The following is a 26,464-nucleotide window of genomic DNA, read 5'->3' as shown; positions in this document are numbered from 1 at the left end:
TTTCATAGTGTACTTGTCCCTTTTTCTACTATCCTAGAGTGCCACCTTAGTTGACTTAGGCTTCTGTCTAAAATTGCGGGGGGTGGGGGGGCGAAGGAACTTGCTGCCATTGCTATCATAACTAAAAGGTTCTCTGAATAGGTAGAGTGAAAGTGGTTTCCCCAGAAATTCTGCAACTAGCATTTCCCAGATACTATTCTCCAAGAGTTTAATAAGCAGAGTGTCGCGGTAGCTGTTAGAAGACTGTGAGCTTGGTTGGTTGCTGTAGTGTGTTCCGGCGTGTAGATCTAAACTCATTGCGAACCTGGATCTTTCTGGCTCTCCCACATAAAGTAACAAGGAGATGCTGGATTATCAGAAAAGAGTCCAGATGTCAAGTTAGTATTTATATCACATCAGGGTGGAGAGCAGATGGATGAGCACATTTCTCAACAGATTTATCAAAATTATCTAAATTCTTAGGTGCCCTTTAAGTCTAAGAAATGACATTTGGGATCTATATATATTTTAATATTTAACCCAAATTGACTGCATTGCTAAAAAGAACAAGAAAATTAGCTAGTTTTGTTCTAGTTGTGTTTACCTAAAATGCATTAAGATATCAAGTGATCTCAATTCTTTGGGTTTACTGCATTGTCCTCCAGGGAGCTTTATTTAGCTTGCTTTCTTTACTTTCAAGGTGAAGCAGAAACCAATATAGCTCTGAATGTATCGCTCCCAATCAAACACAGATGCAACCTTCTAAAATAAAGTGTTTCCATTTTGCTACAATGTTATGCTTTAAACTCATTCCTCCTGGTCACCATATTTATTTTTATGACTTTCAGTTAACTGCACAGCTTTCTTTGCTGACTTTGCTCGTATTCTGTATTGTTCAATAGAGTCCCTCCTCGGGCACAGCTTTGAGTCCCATATTAACTCAATTTTTTAAAATCCATGCTGTAATGGATCTTTTATTTCCTTTGCTGTGAAATATAAGGCCGTCTGTTGAAGCAGGGCTGTTAGTATTTTTATCAACCCTGAGACTAGACTGGACTCCATTCATACTCTCTTGATGGATCTAGCCTGTCAGCCCTCAGAACAAAAGAGTTTTGTTTTAGCTCTCCTATCTTATTACACAGTGATTGATCATTTCTCACTCACACTCTTAGAGTTGTGAGTCACTCAGATGAGGGCCTTCCCCTGCCTGCCCCTCCACCCTGCCCACATGTGGGCCAAGTCAAGCGGTTCCGTCCCCAAATTGTATCTCACAGGTGTTCATCTCTGCACAGTCATATCCACAGCCTTCACTCAAATGCCAGTCACCCACATCTCTTACTGAACTAGTGTAGTATCCGGTGGTCTTACTGCTGAACTAACACACTCTTCGTATAACATCCAGAATACCTTCTTATGTTCCCTTTCATTGGAGCTTTATTTGGTCTGTGCTTGCTGGCATTTCCAGATTGACTTTTCCAGTGCCCAATCTGGGATGTCTCAGGCAGAAAGAAAACCCAAGGAACCCTCTGCCATATTGTTTCTCAGGCTCCAAGATCCCTAGTCACTCTGTCTTCTTCTCTCCCGCGTTCTTATGTTTGTTTTTGTATGTAATGGCTAGGGTTTTAAGCCGAACTCAGCAGAAAGAAGAGGGAAAAGTGTATCTACTACATCTAGTCTAGAACCAAAAAGTCCAGAATGTCATTTAGAAACATAAATCACAGTATGTCACTGCCCCAAATTTATGGCTTTCATTGCTCTTAGTATGCAGTACAAAAATATGTCCATCTACAAGACCCAAAATACTGTGATCTCAGCCTGTCTCTTCAACAGGTACGTTGCGGCAGTTGGCTCTCATTCCATTCATTTGGACTTTTGTGTCCTCAAATGCACAGAAGTTCTTTTCTCACTCAGAATGTTTTCCAGTTGTTCTCTTTGTCTCAGTGATTTGTTGTCAGTGCTACTCTGCTTGGCTCCGTCTCGGCCTTCAGCTTAAATACCTTTCTTTATAACGTCTTTTCCTAGTCCTCCTACCTGATATTCTCTTACCTTCCTTATGTTTACATTTTCTTCAGGAATGAATATAAATCACATTTCTCAGTTATTACTTTTTTTTAAGATTTTATTTATTTACTTGACAGACAGAGATCACAAGTAGGCAGAGAGTCAGGTAGAGAGAGAGAAGAGAGAAGGAAGCAGGCTCCCTGCTGAGCAGAGAGCCCAACGCGGGGCTCGATCCCAGGACCCTGAGATCATGACCTGAGCAGAAGGCAGAGGCTTTAACCCACTGAGCCACCAGGTGCCCCTCAGTTATTACTTTTTATAGTCAAGGAGAACAGGTTTCCAACATGGCCATTGACATTTTGAAGATAGGTTTAACCAAGAGCTCATTTGGTAGATAGTAGTGTATCAGCATTAACCATTTTTAATAAGCAAACACAAAATAAGTCCTTAAGTTATAGATCAGTATGGCATCATAGACGTGGTTGCTAATTTGACTTTGCTTATTTTCGATTCATTGATTAACATAACTAATATTTACTAAGTGTCTGTTATGTATCAAGCGCTATTCTAATTCCAGCTCTTATGGAACATGCATTCTAATAGAGGGAGAAAAACAATAAATAAATATGAGAGAAATATGTAATAGGCCATGGGATGAGCACAAGAAATAAGATAGAGTAAGGGAAGAGAAAGCGACAGGAGCATGCAAGGAGTGGGAGAAATACTTTACCCAGAGTGGTCACGAGAAGTCTTTTTGTAATAAGGTGGCGTTTAAGCAGAGACCTGAATGAAATTGGGAACCAAGCCATATAGGAGATAGTTAAGGACAATGTTTTGAAACTGAGATTAATGTGCCCTCAATTGAGAGGAAACAAGAGACAGGTATAATAGCTGAGCAAGGGAGGAAACAGCACTAGGAGATGAGGTTGGACAAGTAGCCAGTGTAAAACCACTGATGGAGGTCATTGACAGAGTTTGACCAGGATCGACTGCGTGTGCTTCTCACCCATGGCTACCATGAGTCCTCGCTAATTGGAACATGAGACATGGAAACAGTGTCAATGATAGAAGCAAGAAGATGGTGAAATTTAATTCAAAGCCTTATTTGATAGCTTTAAGTTCTAGTAAGAATAATACATGACATGACACCTGTGAAGTCTGAGTTACCCAGTTGATTCCACAAAAGCAGAGAGAATGAAGAGAAAGTAAAGATAATTAGGGCAAATTATAAAAAAGTAATTAGATACAGTTCTGAAAGGAAAGGAGCTGATTGTTTTAAAGTTATTTAAAATTCCAAACTCACAGTTGTTTAATTGCTTTCCCTATATTGCAATATAACTAGTGTAAGCAACTGAATCAAGTTCTGTGGATAAATGGGGGGAGGAAAAAAAAAAACAATAGAAAATTGAAGTATTCCAGAAATACCAAATGGAAATTGAATGTGTACAGTCTTCTATTTTTTTTTTAAAACTACAGTTAGTGCATATATATTTGTGTTTTGGAAATATGGGATAAGAACTAAATGTCATGTCTAATACCACGAAGAGAGTAAGTTGGTGTCCCATATAGGAGATGCAGAAGGAAAGAAGGGGCCACTTCCCTCTGTGGTAGCTGGATCAATTTCATTCCTCCATCCAGGCTCAAATAATGAAGACCTTTAAGTCTGACGTTGACTATATCTAACTGAAACCAAAAATAAAGGTTTCATCTTCACTTTTCCTTCCTGCACAAGGTGAGCTACTTTCTAGAGGTCTTCATTCTATGTAGAGCTGAACTGCTTCCTTTTTTTACTTTGCCATCCATTTCTTCCCTAATAACCTGGATTAATGCTGCATCATTACAAGCTCTGAGCCCAAAAATATGTATAGAAAAAAACAAGTATATAGTACTTGAAAATAATACTTCCCATTTTATAATTATTATAATCATGTACTAGACCACACACACCTTAATAAACCACAGGAAATCCCTTCATTTACCCTTGCTCTTTTTCACTCTTAACCCTTTACAGGGATGGCTCCCTTTATCTGAATGCCTTCTTTCCCTGCCCAGATCCCACTTTGCCTGACTGACTCTGATTTATCTTTCTGGACTGAGGTTTTTTAAGTGACCTCTTCCCATAAACCTTCCTTACTCATCTCTTCTTGGTTAGCACATTTGTGCTCCATATAACTATATTATGGAGTTTAACACACTGTAATGATTTTGTGTCTTCTTTAGGAGACAACAGACTCTTTTAGAGCAAGGATTACTTCTTAATTTTTCCTACAGCCACAGTACATCACACAATGCCAGGAGTGCGGCGAGGCACTCTGAATATTTGTTGAATGACTGAATGAACACAATCCCAAAAGAAACATTATGCTATTTAACTAAACATAATAATGAGAAAGTTATAGTGAATTCTAAGGTCACGAGGATATTTACTGTTTAGAATTCCTTTTAAATGCATGATAAATGCATAAATGCATGCTAGTGTTACTGTAAGTACTTGAAATAAAGCCCACATTTGTATTTTATTTATTTTCATGGTCATTTAGATGAGTCTTGATAACACTAAATATCCTGAATATATAAATCATCTTACTTTTTCATGGTAGCCCTTGAGAATCTACAGCAATTTAAAATTTGAGTAAAACTTCTTGACAATATTTTTTTTCATTAAACATTGACAGCGAATGAAAATAATCAAAAATTTATTTGGTTTAACATATTAAGTTCTGCATTTTCATTTTTGATATATTTGAATTGAATGCTGGTTGTAAGCTGTACAATAAATTTGATAGTTATGAAATATATCATTTGATAGTGTAGAGGGTGGTCATACCAGAAAAGAGAAAAAAATTGTATTTTTCTTCCTCTCTTCAATATGTAGCAACAATTTTGTCAGTGTATACCACAGTAAATATGACAATGACAATAACAGATTTCAGCAGCACTTTCAAAGATGAAATACATGTCCCTAAAAATACTGTTTTCCTAACATCCTTAAGAAGAAATTGAGATGAAATTTGAAATCCTATCATTGGGATCTTTAGGAATATTACACAAGTACTCAGTACTGAAACCACTGCTCTCCAGGGATATATTTGCACATTTTCTAAAACATATACTTTACTAAAAGATTATACTATTTAGTGTTTTGAAATATTGACAAAGGAACTTGCTTTTTCTTCTAAATTTTGTATTTGCTACCTTCCCACTATTATAGCTGAGTCTACCAGACTAATGGCTTTTTAACAATGCTACAGAAATCTGGAAATGCTTTGATTTCCTCACAAATTAATGATTAAACCATACAGAAAAGGATCCATTCTTGGTGTACCTTATAACTGATAGAAAAATATTAAAATTTTGCCACAGATAGTTATTATATTAGAGGAAAAGCTTACAAATGGATACTTATAACAACATCATGACTATAATCCTTCTTATATTGGCAAATTTGTACATAATATGATTTTTATTTAGCAATAAATTTCATTTTTGCAACTACTTTTATCTACTTATAGTTCTGCAGGAGAAAATTTAGAATGCTATATCAGGACAACTATTCAATTACAGGCAACTTAAGTTATAAGTTAATGAACTGCATGTGTTTTTTCTTTCTATTCTCCAAATTATCATTATTTGTATTTTAAGGTATTACTATCACTTCCTTTTTTCTTCCCATATACTAGGGCTTCTGGTGAAGATATATGGCTATATTTGTGGTATTTTCTGCAAGACCAGTTTGAAACCATGAACTGTTGGGCCAGAGGTATAGGACACTGATTTATTCAACAACTGTTTCTTAAAATAAAAACTATTAAAACAAAACTAAAAACTTCTTTAAATGTATATACGCAAGCACACACACACACACACACACACACACACACACAAGCACACACACACACACACACACCCCAAACATTTCTAATTGAATAAAAGAAAGTAAGCCATGTTCTTAATTTAATATTTATTACTTTGCACTGAAGTTGCCTTAAATCTACCAAAATTTAGAGATGCTAAGCTACATTCAGAAAATATGAAGGGAAAAAAAAAAGCCTTCCCTGTTCTTCAAATATGGGTGACAGTTCTTCAGGAACCCCAAACTAGCCAAAGGTTGGTATAATCACTCTACCACATGGTATTCTTAGACTTCACCATCAGAAGTTAATAATAGATATATTATGCCAGCATCTTCCACCTCGTCTTTCTTCACCATTGTCTTCCATTTCTCTTCACCGTACTAATAATAATAGTAGAAGGAGGAAACTGGATAATAAGGGAAAAGACTTCCTTCCTGAGAGTAACAGGGACTCTGACCTGAGGATCAGTTAGGGCAGCGAAATCTCCAAGCGTGGTCGCCTTGTGCTGGCACCAGGATCATCAGGGGCTTGTTCAAAATACAAATGTCTAACTCAGAGGGTGGGGCCCAGCAAATCTGTATTTTAACAAGCCTCTAAGCGATTATGAGGCACTCCAACTTTCAAGACCACTGATTTAGAAAAGAGTTCCCATGACAATTGCCCATTTGAGAGTTCATGGAAAATTCTGTAGTATCTTTAAAGATCTTCCCCAAATTTATTGGTTAAATGCAGGAAAAGTTGATATAGTGAGGTACTGTGCCCTTGAACATATTGCAAACTAAGAAACTATGTCACACACACACACACACAACACACACACAAAGAAACTATGTCATCAAACAATTGTGACTATGGGGCATTTACCTCATGAGTTACAACATGAAGTATGAGACCTCCAAAGACTGAGGGGTTGCAGTGGATTGAATAGTACCCCCCCAAATTCCTGTGCACCTGGAACTCAGAATGTGACCTGCTTTGGACATAGGGTCTTTGCAGATGTAATAGTTAAGATGAGGTCCTAGCGGATTAGGGTGGGCTGCCTTCTAGTTTCTGGTATTGTAATACTGAGGATATGTCAAGAGACATCATGGAAGAGGTTGTGTGAAGGTGAAGGCAGACTGGAATTTTGCTCCCTCAAACCAGGGAAGACCAAGGATTGGTGGTAGACACCTTTGCTGGGAAAGACTTGGACAGAACTTCCAGTAGGAGCCAACCCTGCTGACCTTGACCAAGGACTTTAGGCCTCCTGAGCTATGCTGTAATAAATGTCTGTTATTTCAAGCCAACAAGCTTTAGCTCAATTGTCATGGCAGCTGTGGAAAACTAATGCAGGGGACTTATATTTTATAGGTTTATATATTATACATATTCTTTGGCTTACTCTTGGTCCATAAACAGCTTCTTATGAATATGCTCTGTAAAGAAGGCTGCCCTGCCCCCTTCCACCTCCCCCTCTGCCCACCTCCCCATCCTTTCAAAGGATCTTTGAAGAGTCTAGCTTTGTTGTGAAAGTCATGTTCTTATTTATCATTGAAGGGGAAAAAAAAAAACTCTCCTAGAAGAATATTAAATGTAAAGCCCTTTCATTTGTGTATTTTTAGTTGGAAATTATGCTTATTATCTCCCATCCATCTGTCTTTCAGTAAAATTTTCGATTGACGTGGATTAAGCTTTTTAAGCTGCTTTATACTCATTTGTTCAAATACATACCAAGCCTTTTAATTGGAGCATTTTATATGCAAATAATGAATACTATTAAGTGTATCTGTGTCTCCTTCTGTTGCTGTGTAGTTGTGTCATAAATGCAGTGACCCTCCACAAACAGGGTTAATCAGAGTAGTGTGTGAGTGTAGGGCTGGGGCCGGTGGTGGCTGCCAGCTGTAGATCTGAGATAAAGAAAGAAGAGACGTTTACCAAGCAGAGCTCTTTGTGTCTTAAAAACAAAACACACATAATTATGAATGATATATTTAGGGAAGCCTGCTTTAAGGAAATGGATTTGCATTCACTGTACCTTATGTGAATAACTCCATATGAGCTCCTCTGCTGTGTTTTTTCCTCAAATGACTTAGCAAAGCATCTATATTTTAAATATACAAATATATATATTAAAGAGTCATAAAAATTGAAAGGAATAGTCAACAATAAGACAACTTCAATAAGGGAATTCTTATCGAATTAAAAGATTTAAAAGATTCATCTTTTAGAAACATTTGTTAAATGTAATATTTTTAAAAGCACAAAATGCTTAAGATCATGATTTTTCCTGGGCTCTTCCATGTTTTGTTTCTACAGCTCTCATTTCTGAACCTTAATTTTTGAGTTTCCCCCAAAACTTTTAATATTCTCGATTTATGAACACAGCTTTCTAGTATTCTCAGTTATATTTTTGAGCTAACATAGAGATCTTAGAGATATTTGTGAGATGATTCCCTCCTCACAAGAAGATCAATTTCATGGTTTTTTTTTTTTTTAAGATTTTGTTTATTTATTTATTTGATAGACAGAGATTACAAGCAGGCAGAGAGGCAGGCAGAGAGAGAGGAGGAAACAGGCTCCCTGCTGAACAGAGAGCCCAATGCGGGACTCGATCCCAGGACCCTGGGATCATGACCTGAGCCGAAGGCAGAGGCTTTAACCCACTGAGCCACCCAGGTGCCCCTCAATTTCATGTTTTAACACAATGTAATACGGCAATTTGAATTCCATGCTAAGGAAGCTGGAGTTTACTTTTTTTTTATTAACATATAATGTATTATTTGTTTCAGGGGTACAGGTCTGTGAATCATCAGACTTACACACTTCACAGCACTCACCTTAGCACATACCCTCCCCAATGTCCATCACCCAACCACCCCTTCCCTCCTATCCCCCTCCCCTCCCTGCAGCAACCCTCAGTTTGGGAGTTTACTTTTAAAAATCAGTGTAGGTGATAAATATTTTTGTGTAAAGGAATAGCTTACGAAGTGTTATGCTGAATCCAAGGTATTCAGCAAGACTATTTAGAGAAGAAGAGGATCAATCTTTATTACATGTAGATTGATGCTATTTCTATACTAACCAGTCAGGCAAACAAAAAAAAAATCCTTTGCTTCATTTTTGCAATATATCGGCTGTGTACGAAGTATTAGATGTTAGCTATGGAGAAGGAAGTCAGTCCTACTTTCAAGGAGTAGTAGTCTAATGGAAGAAGAACAACAGCTAGACAATTATAAATTAGGGCACTATATTCATTTCCCAGGGCTACTGTTACAAATTACCACAAACTCAGTGGCTCAAAACAAGAGAAATGTATTTTCTCCACCTTCTGGAGGCAAGAAGTCTAAAATCAAATCCCCGCAGGGCCCCCTCACTCTGAAGGAGGCTCTAGGGGTGTATCCTTCCTTGCCTCTTCCAGCTTCTGGTGGCTCCAGGCATTCCTTGGCTGGTAACTGCATCACTCCCATCTGCCTCCATCTTCATTATGTGTCTGTCTTATCCTCTCTCATCTTTTAGCAGGATGTGTGTCCTTGGACTTCAGACCCATCCTAGTCCAAGATGATCTCCTCTCAAAATCTTTAACTTCATTACATCTGCAAAGACCCTTTTTCCAAATAACATTACATTCACAGGTTCTCGGTAGCCATCTTTGGGAGGCCACCATTCAACTCATTACAATACTGAGAGGAAGTAACTCTGTTGCAAAACAGATTTGAAGACAGAGGGAGTCACATGTGGGTTCTCTTTTAGGCACGGATGGTGTGTCTTTTGCCCTTTTAGCACAATGCCTGGCATGTAGCAAGACTGTGAAATTATTAATGAAATATCCTCATGTAAGTGTTCAGTAGGCAAGTAGACAAGTTTAGAAATGAGGCAAAAGATCTGGGTCAGACAGAGGAATGGATAGGAGTACTAAGAGAAGCCATATGAGAACAGAGAAAAGTAAAGCAAGGACCAAGAGATAGCCCATCACTGAGGAACCGGTTTTGGAAAAGACTGAGAAGGAATTGCTGGGAAAACAGGAGGGAAACCAAGAGAGAGGGGTGGCATAGGAGACAACAAAAGAAAGAATCTAAAAAGAAGAAGAATCAAAAAAAAGCATCAGGTTACATTAAGCTGATTAAGTAGTATAAAGCCTGGATTTGAGAACTTTGATTTTAGCAATTTTGGAAGTTGGGATGACAGTTTTCAGTGGATTAAAAATGGCAGAAGCTTTGTCATTTTTAAAAATGCCCTAAAGGACAATGAAACTAAACAAGTACATAGGCTTCCCTCCATAACCTGCTCTATACATGTTTCAGAAAAAGGGCTGTGAAAAAATTCTATGCATGGATACATGCCCATGACCCCTCTCCTTTGATCCCAGAGACAGACCGTGCGAGTTGTTATGGATCATTAGAGCTGCTGTGCTGGTGGCTTCCATCTGTAACCTCTCTGCGCATTGCTGGACATCTTATCACATTCACAGTGGGAGAATGCAGTTTCCAAACTGTGATTCTGACTCTGATCTTCCATGTAAAAGAATGTTCTTCGGGCATCCCACTGAATGCACTATAAAACATCAGTCGGGCATACATAACATGGACTCAGAGACCTTCCTGATGAGTAGTGAGAAACACATTCACAATAGAAGGACCCTGCAGTTTTATATGCTAGAGATTTAAAACCACCTGATACTTTGATGCCATCATCAAGCTCTTTCCTTTACAGTGGCATCTGCTGGTAAATGAATTTAGTTTTTTTAAGTTAGTAACTGAAATACCCTGATGGCTGTAATCTTATCTGTTGGAAGGACACTGAGCAAACTCTTGCGTGGCATATGGTCAACATTCCACAAATTTGGCCTTTTCAGTTCCATTGAAAATTAAAATTATTCTGTTGAAATTAAGGAATGATTGAACATTGTGGTTTCTCTGTGTAACTTAGTATCCCCCACATGTTCTTTTTTTTTTTTTTTATATTTTCATTTATTTATTTGAGAGAAAGAGAGGGCATGCACATGAGTGGGATGGGGCAGAGGGAGAAGCAGGCTCTCCACTGAGCAGGGAGCCTGACACGGGTCTCGATCCCAGGACCCTGAGATCATGACCCAAATGCAGAAGCTTAACCCATTGAGCCACCCAAGTGCCCCTCCCCCACACCATTCTTGAAGTGATAACAATAGAAACCATATTCTAGTTCATTTGTGTCAACTAATTAAAAACAATTTTTTTAAGGAGAGTAAGTTGGGACATTTTGGATCTTCTTATTTTATTTTATTTTATTTTATTTTTTATTAATAAATAATGTATTATTTGCTTCAGGGGTACAGGGCTGTGAATCATTAGTCTTACACAATTCACAGCACTCACCATAGCACATACCCTCCCCAATGTCCATAACCCAGCCAGCCTATCCCTCCCCCAACCCCCCAGCAACACTGTTTGTTTCCTGAGATGAAGAGTCTCTTATGGTTTATCTTGTTTTAAATGGTAACTATCATTTTGAATCATTTTCTCTACTTTATGAACTGAGATTATGGCAGGTGTGTTCACTTCAAAAACCAAAAATGGACTTGCCATTACTTTGCTTGACAAACAGAGCCTTAAAATCAAACAAAACAAAAGAACTTATTTAAAATGATCCCTGTTAACGTATTTTTAGATGGAATATGTACGGATTTGGATGTGATCCTTATGGGAATTATTTACAATTTTGTTTTAAAAAGATTTCATGTTAGACTTTGTAAAACAGTATTAGAAATTATATAGGTCAATAAGAAATTATTAAGTTGAAAAACATGTACAAAGTCCATTTATGCTATTTTATTATGAAATCCTATAGTAACTGATATACACTAAAACCTATAAATTTGGGATTTGTATCAATAGGTCAATAGGGAAAAATAGCCTTTATCTTAACTTTTATTATTCTTTCTGCTATTTTAATATAAAATTCAATTAAGACATGATTCTAAGGATTCTTCAGCAGAGCATAGAAAAATCCAGCAGTATATTTCTTATTCTTTCAGAATTTATATTCACAAACTACATACATGTGTCTAATTAGAATTTAATAAGCTTTTCACCCCAGAGAGAATACTGATCTCTGTAAAGCTTTTATCCTTGCCCTACTTATAATGTCACTATTAAGTTCTTTATTCTGCAGGTTTATTTTTTTAAAAGATACAATTATATGTTATTTTCCTGCATGTTATAATTATGCAGTTTTCTTTACATGAATGTTGCTTTCTGGAGAAAATGCTCTTTGAAATGTTAGGAAAGTAAAAACTATTGTTTCTATAGAAGTAAGAATATTCTATACGAGCAATAGATTGCAAAATGAGGCACCTTCAACATGAATCTGTCTTTGTTGTTCACACAAAATGAAGGGTAATTTTACCAAAATAAGGCCAAGAAAAATGAAATATGGGATTTCATAGTTTATCAGAAATCAAACATTTTTACTGCCAATAATTCAGCACAATGTAGCCTCAAGCCATACTCTACACTGTTGGGTGTGTGTGTGTGTGTCTGCATGTGCATACAGTGTTGTGATTTGTCAAGGCAATCTGTCATTACAAATTTGAAAGACACAGAAAATTCCTCTGGAATTTGGCTATAAATGATGTTATTTTATAAAGAAAAGGACATTCAGGGTTTTAGGTTAAGTAACTTCTTAGTGCTTCTGTGTAGGGCTCATCTCACTCCCCTCAAATTTCCCACATGCTACTCATCTTCCCTTCATCTCCAGATTTCTTTTCCTCCTTCTCTTTTATCCTTTAATTTTCCCTACTTCTTTCTATAATTTTAAATTTCTCCATGCATAATCATAAAGCATTCCATTTATTATTCCTTTTCAAAGTTTATCTCTGAAAAAATAATCATTTATCAAGTGCTAATTCATTTCTCAAAGATGTTCATAACTGTCAATCAAGCCTTCTGACTGGCCTGAGAAAACTCATGTTACTCTCCTGAGTCCATGTCCTCTCCAGTACAGAACTTTGACCCTTCGCATTAATTCCAGCCATGAGAAGCTACGTACAATGCACCACTTTCCCATGAAATAGCCCAATAGGATCAGACCTCATTTAATCTAGGCACTGGGAGATTATGTGACATTCATGAATACATATACACACACTGTCATGTGTCTACACGTCTGTTAGTTTGTGAGGACATGAGCACAATTCAAGGGAAAGCAGAGAAGAAGATGCACCTGTGAGAGAGATGATTGTTGGACTACACTCCCAAAAGAATGATATGGAGAACAAGTGAAAGACTGGTCATAGGAAAGAAAGGGACTACTTGTCCTCGGAAACAAGAAAGGAGTGACCCAATAAAGAAAAGGGGAATGTTTCAGGTAAATGGAAAGGGAGTTAGAAGAAATCATGTTGGATGGCATCTGTTTGAAGTCAAGGATGGGACTTCAGTTTTGAGAAGAATAGAAAAAGATACATCTGATTCAAGTGGATACCTTTTTTTTTCAGAGTCCTCCAGAGAAACCAAACCAATATAGGGTGTGTAGGCATACATAGAGAGATTTTTTTTTTTTTTTTTTTTTTTTAAGGAATCAGCTCAGAGGATTATGGAGACTGGCAGGTACAAAATTTGCCAGGTGAGTTATCAGGCTGGAGACTCAGGAAGAGTAGATATTGCAATTCAAGTCCAGAGGTTATCTCCTGTTCATGGAAGGTCAATCTTTATTCTATGAAGGCCTTCAACTGATTGGAGGAAGCTCACCCCAGGACAATCTGCTTTATTCAAAGTCTGCCAATTTATTTATTTTTTTAAAGGATTTTATTTATTCTTTGACAGAGAGAGACATAGCGAGAGAAGGAACACAAACAGGGGAAGTGGGAGAGGGAGAAGCAGGATTCCTGCTGAGCGGGGAGCCCGATGCAGGGCTCTATCCCAGGACCCTGGGATCATGACCCGAGTAGAAGGCAGACACCTAATGACTGAGCCACCCAGGCGCCCCCAAAGTCTGCCAATTTAAATGTAAATCTTCTTCACAAAAAAAAAAAAAAAAAAAAACAACATACAGAAATACCTAAAATAATATTTGGCCAAAGATCTGGGCACCGTGGCTCAGTCAAGTTGACATATAAAATTAACCATCACACATCTATTTCCTTTGTTGCCTAACTTCAGGTTTTTCAAGAATCCATTCTACCATCTCCTCAGAAAGCCTTCCCATATGTCCATCCTCAGGTGGGAGTTTATATCCCCAAACTAAAGTCCCGGGCCACATTTCTTTAACTCCCACTGGAAATCTAGTCCCTGAGCATGGGGATTTTTTTCCACTTCTGTATCTTCAGCACCTCAGATGTCACCAGCAATATCCTAAGCACTGAATAAAAAGTTGACAAATATCTTTCAGCTTTACTACATTGTGAAGTCATTGAAAATAAGGACAGTCTTAAAACACGTTTTATGCCCAATACCTAGCACAAATTAAGAGCTCAACCAATGCTCACTAAAGGAATCAATGGATAAGTCACTTACCAAAGGCTTACTCTGTATTTTTCCTTATCTCTGATTACTTGGATTTTATTCCAATATCAAAGAGTTTTTCTGAAGAATTTACACAGACTTGCATTGCTATACATGCGGAGAAATTATACCAGCAGCTAGGATTCCAGATAAAAAACTGCTGGTGTAGGAATCAGATATCAGCAGTTTTTCAAGTCCTGCAGGTGATCCCAGGGATTGGGAATCCCTATACTAGATAGGTAAAGGAGGGAAGATGTTCAGGAAGGTTAAGAATAGACAGAGCCTGTGGCAGGCAAGGCCATATGGGGACACTAGGAAAGAGGCTTTGAGCAGGCTCCAGAGGGAGAGTGAAGGACACCCACAGAGAAGAGAGGAAGTACTGAAGAGAAAGATATTGGGGTGTTTCTTAAACACTCTGAATATTTACCACGTAACAGGCACCATGCTAAGTGCTTTCCATGGATTTCCCCTTGCCTTCATAACAGTGCTGCAAGGTATACTATGTTATGTTGTTTTTCCAGATGAGGAAATTGAGGTTATATAATTTAATTAAGCTCCCTGATACCCTCCATCCAGTGACCAGAACAGCAACATTTCAAGCCTATGGTTATCTAACTGCAACTTTTATGTTCTCTCCACCACACCGGTGGTCCTCAACCCTAACTGCACAGTAGAAGCACCCAAATGTATGCCCCACTTAAGATCTGTTATAGGAGGATCTCTGGGTAGGAGGCCTGAGCACCTATACTTTATTTTAAATCCCACTATGTTTCTGAAGTACTGCCACAATAGAAAACCACTATCACAAACACCATAGATTCTCCTTTGTTTGGCCAACCTTCACACTGTGGGCTCAAAGGTGCTTTCGTCCAGAAACAGAGACCGGACTCCATCAGTTTATAAATGGCCTGCCCCCAATTCAGATAAGGGAGCCTGAATGGTTACACATTTGCCAGGTAATTCGAGATGCTCTTAATAGGTGTCCACTTTGATGTTAGCAAGAGTTTTATCCTGTTGTTACTTTGAGTTAATAAAAGGATTACACCATGCCGAGTCTCTGACTTTCCACAAAGGGTCCTGCTCAGTGCCACTCTGCCTTTGTGGGTTTTATAACACAGCTGATGCTTTATACATCCTACCTCATTCCAAAAATAGTTAGGTAATGCTGGGCGACACACACATGCGTGTGTGCGTTGGTGCGCACACACACACACACACACACACACCCACAAATGAATCAGGCCATGGTGGATGTCACGAAGCAATTGTTAAGTTTAATATCAGATTTTCTTCTATTAATTTTGGGAACACCCAACTCATCTTTTTTTTTTGTATAATAAAAGCTTACAGCTAATGTCCATGATCACTAACTTCATGTGAAATAAAATGCATTTGTGCAAGCTCCTGAAATCATATCAAGATTAAGTCAGGTATGTAGGCAGAACAGTAACCTGATGAATTTAATATCAACCCCAATAAGAAAGATTAGGGAGCCAAAACTGTTTTTGATAATATAGAGCAGATATTTGTTATGATACCTATTCTTGATAATACGGAGCAGAAGTTCTCTGCCCTGGCTTCATATTAGAATCTAGGGGATATTTTAAGCAAATAAATGCTCAGAACCCACCCCCAGAGATTGATTAGACTGATAGAATTGGTCCACTTTGGCCTTTACTATGAAAGCTCACATTTTTCTTACCTTCCCCAGGCCTTCCACTGTTGTAAAAGATGGGCATTAAATGAGAGTATTATGATTCACATAATTACTCTTGATGATGGTGGTGATGATGGTGATAGGAGCTCTAATTGAATTTGCTATATGTTAAGCAACTTTTCCAAGTGTTTTACATATAATAACTCATTCAGTACTCATAATAGCTATTTAATGGGAGAAATATTGTTACCATCTTTTTGCAGATGAAAACCAGGTGTAGAGAGATTAAGTAAGTCAGTGTGGGACTTGGCAGAGGTAGAATGTGAATTCAGAGTCTGCTCTAGTACCCCATATTTTTACAACCTCAAGGGAGATTATGAAATAACTAGATTATGTCATCCTCTCTCTCCCTCCTATCACGTTCTCTTTCCTCCTTTTTGATTTTTTTCAGGGTCTAACCTGGTGCAGGTTCACCCATTATTAGGTGATAAGGAAAGGGAGATTTCTCCCCACTGCAGTCTAACTCCCCAGTCTTCAAGAGCCAAGGAAATACTGCTAGGTGGTTAATCTGTTTTGAAAAAGAAAACTTCTTTACTTCTCAATACAAGGGAAAAATTTAGAGCTTTAGAATCAGACAGATATATGATCAGATGTATGTACCTTTATTTATTAATCCTAATAACCTGGGTAATTTAATCTGATACTCAGTTTCTTCATCTGTTAAATAGAAATAATAACACCTAAATGATAGCTTGACAAGGATTAGGCAGAATAATGTACATAAAGGTCCTCTGCACATAATAGGCACTCCCCACACACGGTTTGCCTTCCGTTTGACCCTGTTCTCGGTCCACCTATACAATTAGCTTTACACCTAGCACCTTTTGCTCAACTTCTATATTTCTGCTTTCCTTTACTCCTTTAACCTCTGTGTTGAGAAGGCTGTATGGGGCTGACAAAGCTGTGCATGAAAAAGGCCTGCCAGGTAGAGTAGTAGCTACCTATGGAAGTTTAGGGCTCTGAGAAAACATACTGGGAAAAAAATGTCTCTTAAAACCTTATAACCACCACTCCTGCACACCAATCCACCCAAATGCCTAAATTTCCCACTTCAGATATCACTGAGGAACTGCTAGAAGAGACTACATTTGTCTAAAGAAGGCATAGGTCACCTGATTTTGTTTACACGTGACTGCCTCTTGGCACTTGCGTGTGCCATCCCATGAATGTGTGTAATGAGAGCAGGCAAAGGACTGGAAGAAGGCAGGTTCATTTTTTTCAACAAACAAAATCTTACTTGAGCACAGTTCCACTATAGTCTTAAACTATAGAAAAGAAATTTTTTGGCAAACAACGTTTGAAGTTCCAGGTGTGCCTAGTTGCTGTGCTATACAAGGAAAACATTCTCATCTTTCTTCATGCTAAGGTTGTCTGGTTAGTCAAGTCATACTTCTACTATTTAAAGAGTACAATAAAATGGAAGTCATTCTTGTCTGTAAATATCTGATTCTTCAGGTGGCATGGCTGGTATTTCAGTGTGCCATCGAGTACTTCTCCTCTCAACTCTTTCTTCCCTGTACAGTTAATTTCCTGTGGGGTTTATTTCATTTTCTTGATACAGTTGAGTTGTTGGTTTCTTGTCAAGCATTTGACCCTTGTTTTCAATCTTTGTATTTTTCTGATTCTAAAGATGCACAATGGCTTTGAAAAGGATTAACATGATATGTAAGCTTTTATCTTCTCTGGCTAATTTGCTACATATATGATTAATTTTTTCAAAAGTTTTAAGGAAGCATTTTCTTGAAGGCATACATGTGTCTTCAAAGCTTCCCATCTAAGTGGCCTCTAAGATCTTATCATTTTTATTATATCCAGCTCCTAGGGTGTGCCATCTCCAAGGGTAGCAAACAAATGTCTCATCATCAACAAGCATTCAGACTCTGGATCTGACAATCCTTCTTATGTAGAGATTTTTCCAAACATATCTTTGTGTTTCAACCTTTTTTCCCCTCCTGTCCACTGAGTTCACTCACTCTTTCCATCCTTACTTTCATATGAAAGTAGTTTCAAACGTTCCTAAAGACTGGAGATTTTATCAAAACTTTTCTTCAATAATATCTATAGTTGTGTTTTACTCTTCTGACATAAATTTTAAGATTATTTTGGTTTAAGTCACTGGGATTAAATGGATTCCAATATCCTTCAATGACTGTCCTGTATTCTTCTTGTAATATCAACTATCACCTGATCTAGTTCCAGACAGATTTCTTTCCTTCACTTTTTTCTAGAAAGTCTATTTTTATCTCAAAAAGTGAGACCTAGTCCATTTTAAAATATCTACCTTCATACTCAGCGTTTCAAGTAGCTTTATTTCAAGTCTGACCTCCAACAAAGAGGTGTCCAGTGCTTCATACTCATTCTTAAAATGCCAGATCCTGTCATAAATTTTAACTTTGTCTTTCCTCTAGGACAGATAATATTCCATCCAGCTCTTTATCTCTTTGCTTATAAAGCAAGATTTTAGCTATAGAAAATTCAGTGATAGCTGCCTATGCCACCATCTCCTGGGAAAATCTCAGAGTCCTGAACCTGGACTCACACCTGCATGTGTAGCGCTCACAGCCTTGCACATGCCCTCCACGATAAGCCTGTGGTAAAGCCTGCTTTTGTGTGCCTGAGTGTGGCCTTTGTGGCACCTTCAGAGCTTCAGGTTGCTAGAGCCCTCTTGGTCACATGGGACTACTGGGAAGCCACATTCCACTCAGAAACAAGTCAGCCACTGACAGTCAAGATGAACCAGTGGGGAAGGGAGGTGATCCAGAATGTGGACACATTTCCTCTCATTTTTGTCTCATCATGGAACACAAATAAAGTAGTGATATTTTTGTGACCTCCAGGGAAGATGAGTGAGGATGTTTATGGACTCAGCCCACTTGAAAACCATAAATAAACAATCCAGGAGTTGTCATACCTGTGAAACTTCCAAGATTGCTGGCTGTCAGTAAACTCCCTGTCCCTGTCATATGCTAAGGCTTCTTCTTCTCTGTATCAGGCTTCCAGGCTACAGTCCCAGAGATGCATTCTGCCCCAAGAAGTCTCCCCAAAACACAGCTGACACCAATATATTGTTGGTCAGTAATAGTATGTGTGCATGTTGGGATAAAGAACCTTAAAAGCATTTTTGCTTGCCTTTAAATTATGATTGTAGATTTTTCTTTTATCCCTTTAATTCTGTCAATTTTTCCTTTATGTATTTTAAAGCTGTTTTTGGTTGTGTGTCATCTTAATGAGTTTTTCCTTTTATTACTATGAAATGCCTCTCCTGATATCTGATAATAGAGGTATTAGAGTCTGATGGTTTCAGTGTGTTTTCATACAGACACACTCACATTTTTATGATATATCTTTTTGTACTCTTATGTTCAACAAGTCTGTGTTTTTATATTTAAAGTGTATTTCTTTTAAAAAAGCATATAGTTTGGTAGTGCTTTTCTGTTCAGTTTGACAACAGAGTGGTTATTATATTACATTTAATGTAATGTTAGCTTTAAGTCTATAATCTTGGTGTTTGTTTTCAGTTTTGTTCACCTGTTCCTTCTTCTTGTGTTCCTCATTTTTTGCCTATTTTTGAGTTAATTAAATATCTCACTATTCCATTTTATCACCTATATTGATTGTTTTCACTATACCTTAGTGGAATGTTTCCCCCCCCAGTGGTTATATCTTGAGATTACACAATATGCATCTTTAACTTATCATTGTGTCTTTCAAATAATATTACTAAAAGAACAATCGTAAGAATCTTACAAAATTATAATTCCATTTATTCATTTGCTATTCTTTCCTTTTCATCTTGTGTTGTATTTACTCATAGGTAAATATATTATTATTTTGCATTAAATAGTCATTAGCTTTTATAGATAGAAGATAGATAGATAATTTTTTAGAAGGTGTTTAATACTTATCCAGATGTTTATCCATTTATCCATTCTACTACTTTTCATTCCTGTGTGTGGATCCAGGCTTCCATCAGGAATAATTTCCCTTCAACTTGAAAAACTTCCTTTCTCATCTCTTGTAGTGCATATCTGCTGAAAATGAATGCTTTCAACTTTTGCCTGTTTTATTTTACTCTCACACTGAAAGATATTTTTTGCTGAACAATGACAGCCATCTTAACAGTTACTTTACTTCAGGACTTTGCAGTTACCATATTGTCTTAAGGCAAACCAATGTTTTAGATGAAAAGCTTGACATTCTCAAAGTTGTTCCCTGTATATGATGCTGTTTTCCCTTGTTGCCTTTAAGATTTACTCTTTCTCTTTATTTTTAAGCAGTTTAGTTATAAAGTGGCTCACCATATTGTTGTTATTATTGGTTTTATGTCTCTTTCTTTCTTTGTTGTTACATTTTTCCTATTTGGGTTTTAGTTAACTTTTCTCACACATGGGTTGAAATCCTTCAATTTTGGAGAATACTCACCTCTTCAAATATTTCTTCTGCCCCATTCTCTCTTTCATAGCCTTCTGAGGCTTCATTTATACACATGTTAGACCCTCGATATTGTTTTGCAATCACGAATTTTCTGTTCTATTTTCTTTACTCTTTTTTTCTCTTATGTTTCAATTTGGATGATTTTATTGACTTGTCTCAAATTGTACTGATTCTCTCTTCTGCTGGGTTCAGTCTACTATTTAACCCACTAAATGAGTCTTGTATTTATGGTATCATAAATTTCATTTTTATCATTTCCATTTGGTTCTTGCTTTTTTTAAAAGATTTATTTATTTATTTGAGAAAGAGTGAGATCAGGGGAAGGGACAGAAAAAGAGGGAGACAAGCAGACTTCCTGCTGAGTGGGGAGCTTGACGCGGGGCTTGATCCCAGGAGCCTGAGACCATGAACTGAGTTGAAGTCAAGAGTCAGATGCTTAAATGACTGAGCCACCCAGGCACCTCTCTAATCACTGCTGAAATTCCTCAACTCTTAATACATGCTCCCTACTTTTTCCATTATATATTTTAACATATTTATCATAGCTTTCTTTTTAATCTTTGTCTGCTCCAACATCTGAGCCATCTGTAGGTCTGCTTCTGTTGCTTATTTTTAAATTTTTATTAGGGGGACACATTTTTCTACTTCTTCACATGTTTTGTAATTTTTTATTGTATATCAGCCTTCATGGTTTCCATAACAATAAATATTTATTCCCAGATTCTCTAAAAGAAATAGGGTACAATAATGTTCTAGAATGCTAATGTCTCTAGATCGCCATATTATAAGGAGCAAAACTAGTACATAGAATAATTCAAGACAGAGCGTGCCTCAAAAAACAAAATACACAAATTTGACCCATATGAGAATGACTATGACAACTTAACAGAGAAATAACATCAATGTTAGATTTTACATTACTTTCCAACCAAAAGCAAACATAAAATGACTGCTGATAATCATTTTAAGATAATTTTCTTGTCTTGGCTGGGTTATGATTTAATTAACAGTTTAAGCAGAACTTCAGTTACAAACAAAATTTATTTTCACTTTTTAAGAGACATAGTTTTTGCATATGAAGGAATTATTTATAATTATGTACATTCCTATATTTAATTCCACAGATATATGATGAAAGTGTTAATGGAAGGGACCACAACCTACGTTAGAATAAAAAGATAACTTATTTTAATTGAATGTTATACTTCACCATGTCTGATGTAGATAATTGTATTCTTTGATGGAATTTAGTTTTCATTTTAACAATATATATTTCATTTAACAATGTTGCCTCCCTGCCACATACATGCACCAGTGTGAATTTTTTAATCATTTCATAGAGGTTGGAGAATTTGTTCCCTTTTTAAAGCAGTGCTGAAGAGTGAAGACAGAAAATTGCAGTAGAAATGGTGGATGAAATACATACTTAATTTCACCCTCTCCCTCCCAAAGCCACCCTATACTGACAGTAAACAAAAAGTGCTAACTGGAATAAAGAAAATGGGAGAACATAGAACAGTAGAGAGCTGTTGACATATATTTTGGAAAATGGCAAAGGAATGGATTAAGTGGTACTTGACTTAGCTGAGCAGAGATGTGGAAACCCGGGTTCCTGCAGAGGAGAGGCCAACAAGGTACAAATAAGGAACACTCTAGAGAACCTGGGAAAGCACAAGGAGTGAAGGCAAATGGGGTTGCTAAAGCTAGGGGTGAGATATGGAGCTGAAAATAGGACTTGGCTGAGATTCTTAACAGGCGGACTCCCAAATCTTCTCTGCAACCTGTGCAGCCTGGCAACTACCCCCCACTCCCACCACAGGAGACAGGAGGTAGGGTGCCTTATTCTCTGGAGTGTCTTAACTAGGGAGGCTATAAACACAGCAGTCTTGGAAACAATGGCAGGTGTGGGTCAGGTGTAATACTAAAATCTGTTAGATCAAGTGGAAATCTGCATGGTCAATAGTAATAAACTCACCTCCCTTTCAAATCTTCTTACCTAGCTTTGCTCCCAGGATGCTGACAACTGGGCTTGTCCCTCCTAGATGGCACATTGGAGGAGGGGCTTCTCTGGAAGATCTGACTACCCGGGGGGTAGAAATCTAGGGTGTTTCAGTAAAGGCTCAGCTTTGTCTAATCCCCTTACAGTAATGTCCTAATGCCCATAATACATTGGTAAGCAGATAACTAGGGAATACCAGATATGGTGGAAAGTCTCAACATAAAAGAGACCAAAGCAAACAAACAAAAAATTGAAGGAAACTAAGACTGCAGGGAAGAAATGAAAGCTTAAAAAATGTATATTCTCATAGATATTAGAAAAGAAATTGGGTCCATGAACTAAAACATGGTGTTTTTTAAAAGGAGTGATTAGAGACAAATGGAATGCTTAGAAATTAAACGTATGTTAACAGAAATAGAATATTCAACAAAAGAGAGATGAGGAATTATTCCAGAGAGGAGGGGACAATAACATTAGTGGAAGAGAAAAAATAATAAAATGAGAGACTCTGTTTAAGGGGTCCAACATCCCACTAAAAGGAGTTTAGTTTCAGAATAAAATAACAGAGGATATAGAGTTCAGAAATTGTTTAAGAAATATAATAAAATTTCCCCAGAATTGGAAGATGTGACTAAAAATCCCTCAAGTTGGAAATAAAATCAGTTGTGGGAGGAAAGGGGCCAACACCAAAGTGTACTATCATGAGACATTAGAACACTGGGGATAAAGAAGAAACAATAGGGGTGCCAGGGTGCCACAGTTGGGTAAGTGAATGACTCTCAGTTTCAGCTAAGGTCATGATCTCAAGATGGTGAAATCAAGTCCCCTTGTGCTGGGCTCCGTTCTCAGCTTGGAGTTGGCTTGAAATTCTCTCTCCCTCTCCCTCTGCTCCTCCTGTTCATGCTTTCTCTCTCTCAAATAAATCTTTAAATAAATCTTTAAATCTCTCTCAAATAAAATCTTTAAAAAAAGAAGAAATAGTAAATGGATCAGGAACGGAATGACCTCTTGAAAACAATACTAGAAACTAAAAACAGTGAAGAAATTACTTGAAATTTCTGGAAGAAATGTATTTCTAAACAATGAATTCTGTATCTAGTCAAGTTAGCAATTAGTGGAAGGGAAGAATAAAGATATTTTCAAGCATTCAAATTCTCCAAAAATATATTTGCCCCAAGTATCTTTCTCAGGAAGCTACGAAGGGCAGTCCCAGCATGACAGCTCAGGAGCTCTGTTGCCACAGTAAGGACCTGGGGGTGGGGCTTGGGGGCTGAAAAAAATAGTTGACATAATTGTCTATATTAAGAAGATTATTATATATTTAATGAAGACTTTGAAAAAATGTAATGATGGGCAAATAAAAGTTAAACACACAAAAATATGACTCAACTACCTGTGTCAGAGAGAAAAAAACAACTGTGTAAACGAAAGCAAGTGGAGTCATAAATACCATGTGGTTTACATGTGAACAATATATGCACAGCCAAGGTAATGTAAACACTGATTAGTGCTTCACCTAGTATTGTTGTGTATCTAAATTGGGAGGATTAAGGGAAGGAAAGTGTGTATGTGTGTTTGTGTATGTGCTTGTGTAAATGAGAAAGAGGGAGGCAAGGAGGGAGAGATATATTAAAAGCACACCTGCTGGAGGGAGTGTCCTTAAGAACTAAAGATAAGGATTTAGTAGGAGACCAATAGATAATATCAACATTGGAAAAATAAAAAAATAATAATAAGCGTGTGAGAGTGTTGAGTATCCTTTAGGAATATGGAGAGATTATCATAATTAATGGTTAAGAGTTGAAAGTGGTTGACTCTGGGATTTAAGGAGGGGAGGGGTAGGGATGGGCTGGGACATTCTTTTAAGCTCTATCCTATGTGGCTTTTAAAAATATGTGCATGAATTTTTTTTAAATATATGAAAGTGACATTTAAAGAAACTGAATGCAATAAGTACTAGAGCTCAGTGGCTTTCAAGCTGAGCTTCCCAGGTTCATGGATGCTTCCGCAGGGACTGCTTTATAGAAGAGGGACCTGGGTCAGCCTCCCCCATGAGTTTCTGCTAAAGGAGCTCTGCCTTGTCATTGTTAAGTTTCCGCGAACTAATTCCTTTGAACAAAGGGTTCCATAGAAAACAACACCACCACCAACAAACAAGTTTGAAAAGCCATGTGTATATCTGGAGAAAAAACTCCCAGACAGACAAGCTGAATAGAATAACTATCAGACCTGATTCAGTCTGGTTATCCCTTGTCATTTTCTTTTACTGTACAAAGCAGAACTGTCCCATTTCTAACTCTTGATAAATCTCAGGAAGCTTGGAGTAGAACCAGTTTTGGGGGGGTTTCAAATATGGGCTGGACTTAGGATTATGAAATTTTGCACAGGTTTGAAATGATGATATTAAGGACATGCTTGTTTTGCTCCCAAACCAAATTGTACCCTCACTTCTTTAGAGGCATCAAGTATGACATATGTTGCTAGAGTTCAAATTAGTGGTACAGTCAGGCTATCATTCTATTCTGAGGATGACTTTGGACATTCTAGTTTTGTCTAGGGATGGATATTTTATGATTGCTCTCTAAGGGCACCTGGGTGGCTCAGCTGGTTAAGCGTCTGCCTTGGGCTTAGGTCATGATCTCAGGGTCCTGGGATTGAGTCCCGTGTCAGGCTCTCTGAGCAGTGAGGAATCTGCTTCTTACTTTCACTCTTCCTCTGTGCTCTCCCTCTCTCTGTCTCTCTCTCTCTCTCAAATAAATAAATAGAATCTTTTAAAAAATAGATCAAAGTTGTAATTTTTTTGAAAAAATGATTGTTCTCTAATTAGGGTTAATTTTGGTCCCACACACACAAACACACACAAAATACCCCTACCCCAGCTTAAAGGAAAAGATACAAATAAAACCTTTATTTTTAACACAGAAGATAATCTTTTGTAAACATGAAGTATTGGTTGTTTCCTGGGCTATCTCACCTCTCAAAAACAAATGTCCTTATCTTGGTGAATTTAATCTAAGGCAAATCATATGCTGAAACAGATACTACTAAGAAAACTATTCCCTTAGTCAACCAATATCTATCTCTCCGCCTCCCTACCCCATATATATGGTGTGAAGTGTTATACTTCTTCTGTGGACTTCCATTATTTCTCAATCTAACATAACTAAAAGTATCTTTGAAAAATAACTACATATAATTTTATATAAAGGAATGCATATAATATAGATTTATTCATATTTATATATCATATCTATTTATTTATATATCTTATATAGATATCTTTTACATATCTTAAATATTCTACATATTTTACATGCATATCTCATATGAGGTTGATAACAATTCATATGTATTCTCATTGTAAAGATGAGGACATAGTAAGCCCTTGGAGTTTGACCTGTCCTGGGTTGCATAGCTGTCAGGCGTAAAGGCAAAAGTTATCTGTATTTTTAGAGTATCTGTCTACTTGGGCCAAATAGCTCTTAATGAATAAAAAGTCTAATCTTTGTCAAAAGCATATATATATATATATATATATATATATATATATATATATATATCACATAAACAATTCCGAATTACATATATAGAATGATCAACTCATTCTGGTTTGCTGGAGATTTTCTTGGTTTTAGCACTGAAAATCTAGGATTTGCATACTGGGAAATCCCTCAGTTCCATAAAATTGGGGTGGTTGGTCACTTTACATACAGAGCTCATCCCAGGAGACTGTCATAGATACCCATCCTGGGAACAGAGAGAGATACAGGAAACAAAATGCAAGTAAAGGAAACTGATCAAGAAGGTTTATTTAGACAAGGGTGAAGATGATTTCTTACCCATACCAAAGAAAACCAATTTTAGCAACCACAATAACACAACAAAACAATTAGCATTGACTTTTCAAAAAGGTTTATGTAGGGGCACCTGGGTGGCTCAGTGGGTTAAAACCTCTGCCTTCAGCTCAAGTCATGATCCCAAGGTCCTGGGATCCAGCCCCGCATCGGGCTCTCTGCGCAGCAGGGAG

The 26,464-nt window shown here is 37.4% G+C and overlaps 1 protein-coding gene across 2 annotated transcripts in view; it reads left to right on the top strand.

Annotated features, from left to right (window-relative positions):
* The window catches only part of DTNA (dystrobrevin alpha), a 355,367-nt gene that overhangs the window by 65,833 nt on the left and 263,070 nt on the right, over positions 1 to 26,464 (top strand). The gene's annotated exons all lie outside the window — the stretch shown is intronic.

This window comes from Lontra canadensis, unplaced genomic scaffold (assembly GCF_010015895.1).
Source record: "Lontra canadensis isolate GAN:19392208 unplaced genomic scaffold, GSC_riverotter_1.0 scaffold17, whole genome shotgun sequence".
NCBI lineage: Eukaryota > Metazoa > Chordata > Mammalia > Carnivora > Mustelidae > Lontra > Lontra canadensis.
Note: the sequence above shows the minus strand (reverse complement) of the source record. Positions and strands in the feature narration are given on the sequence as shown.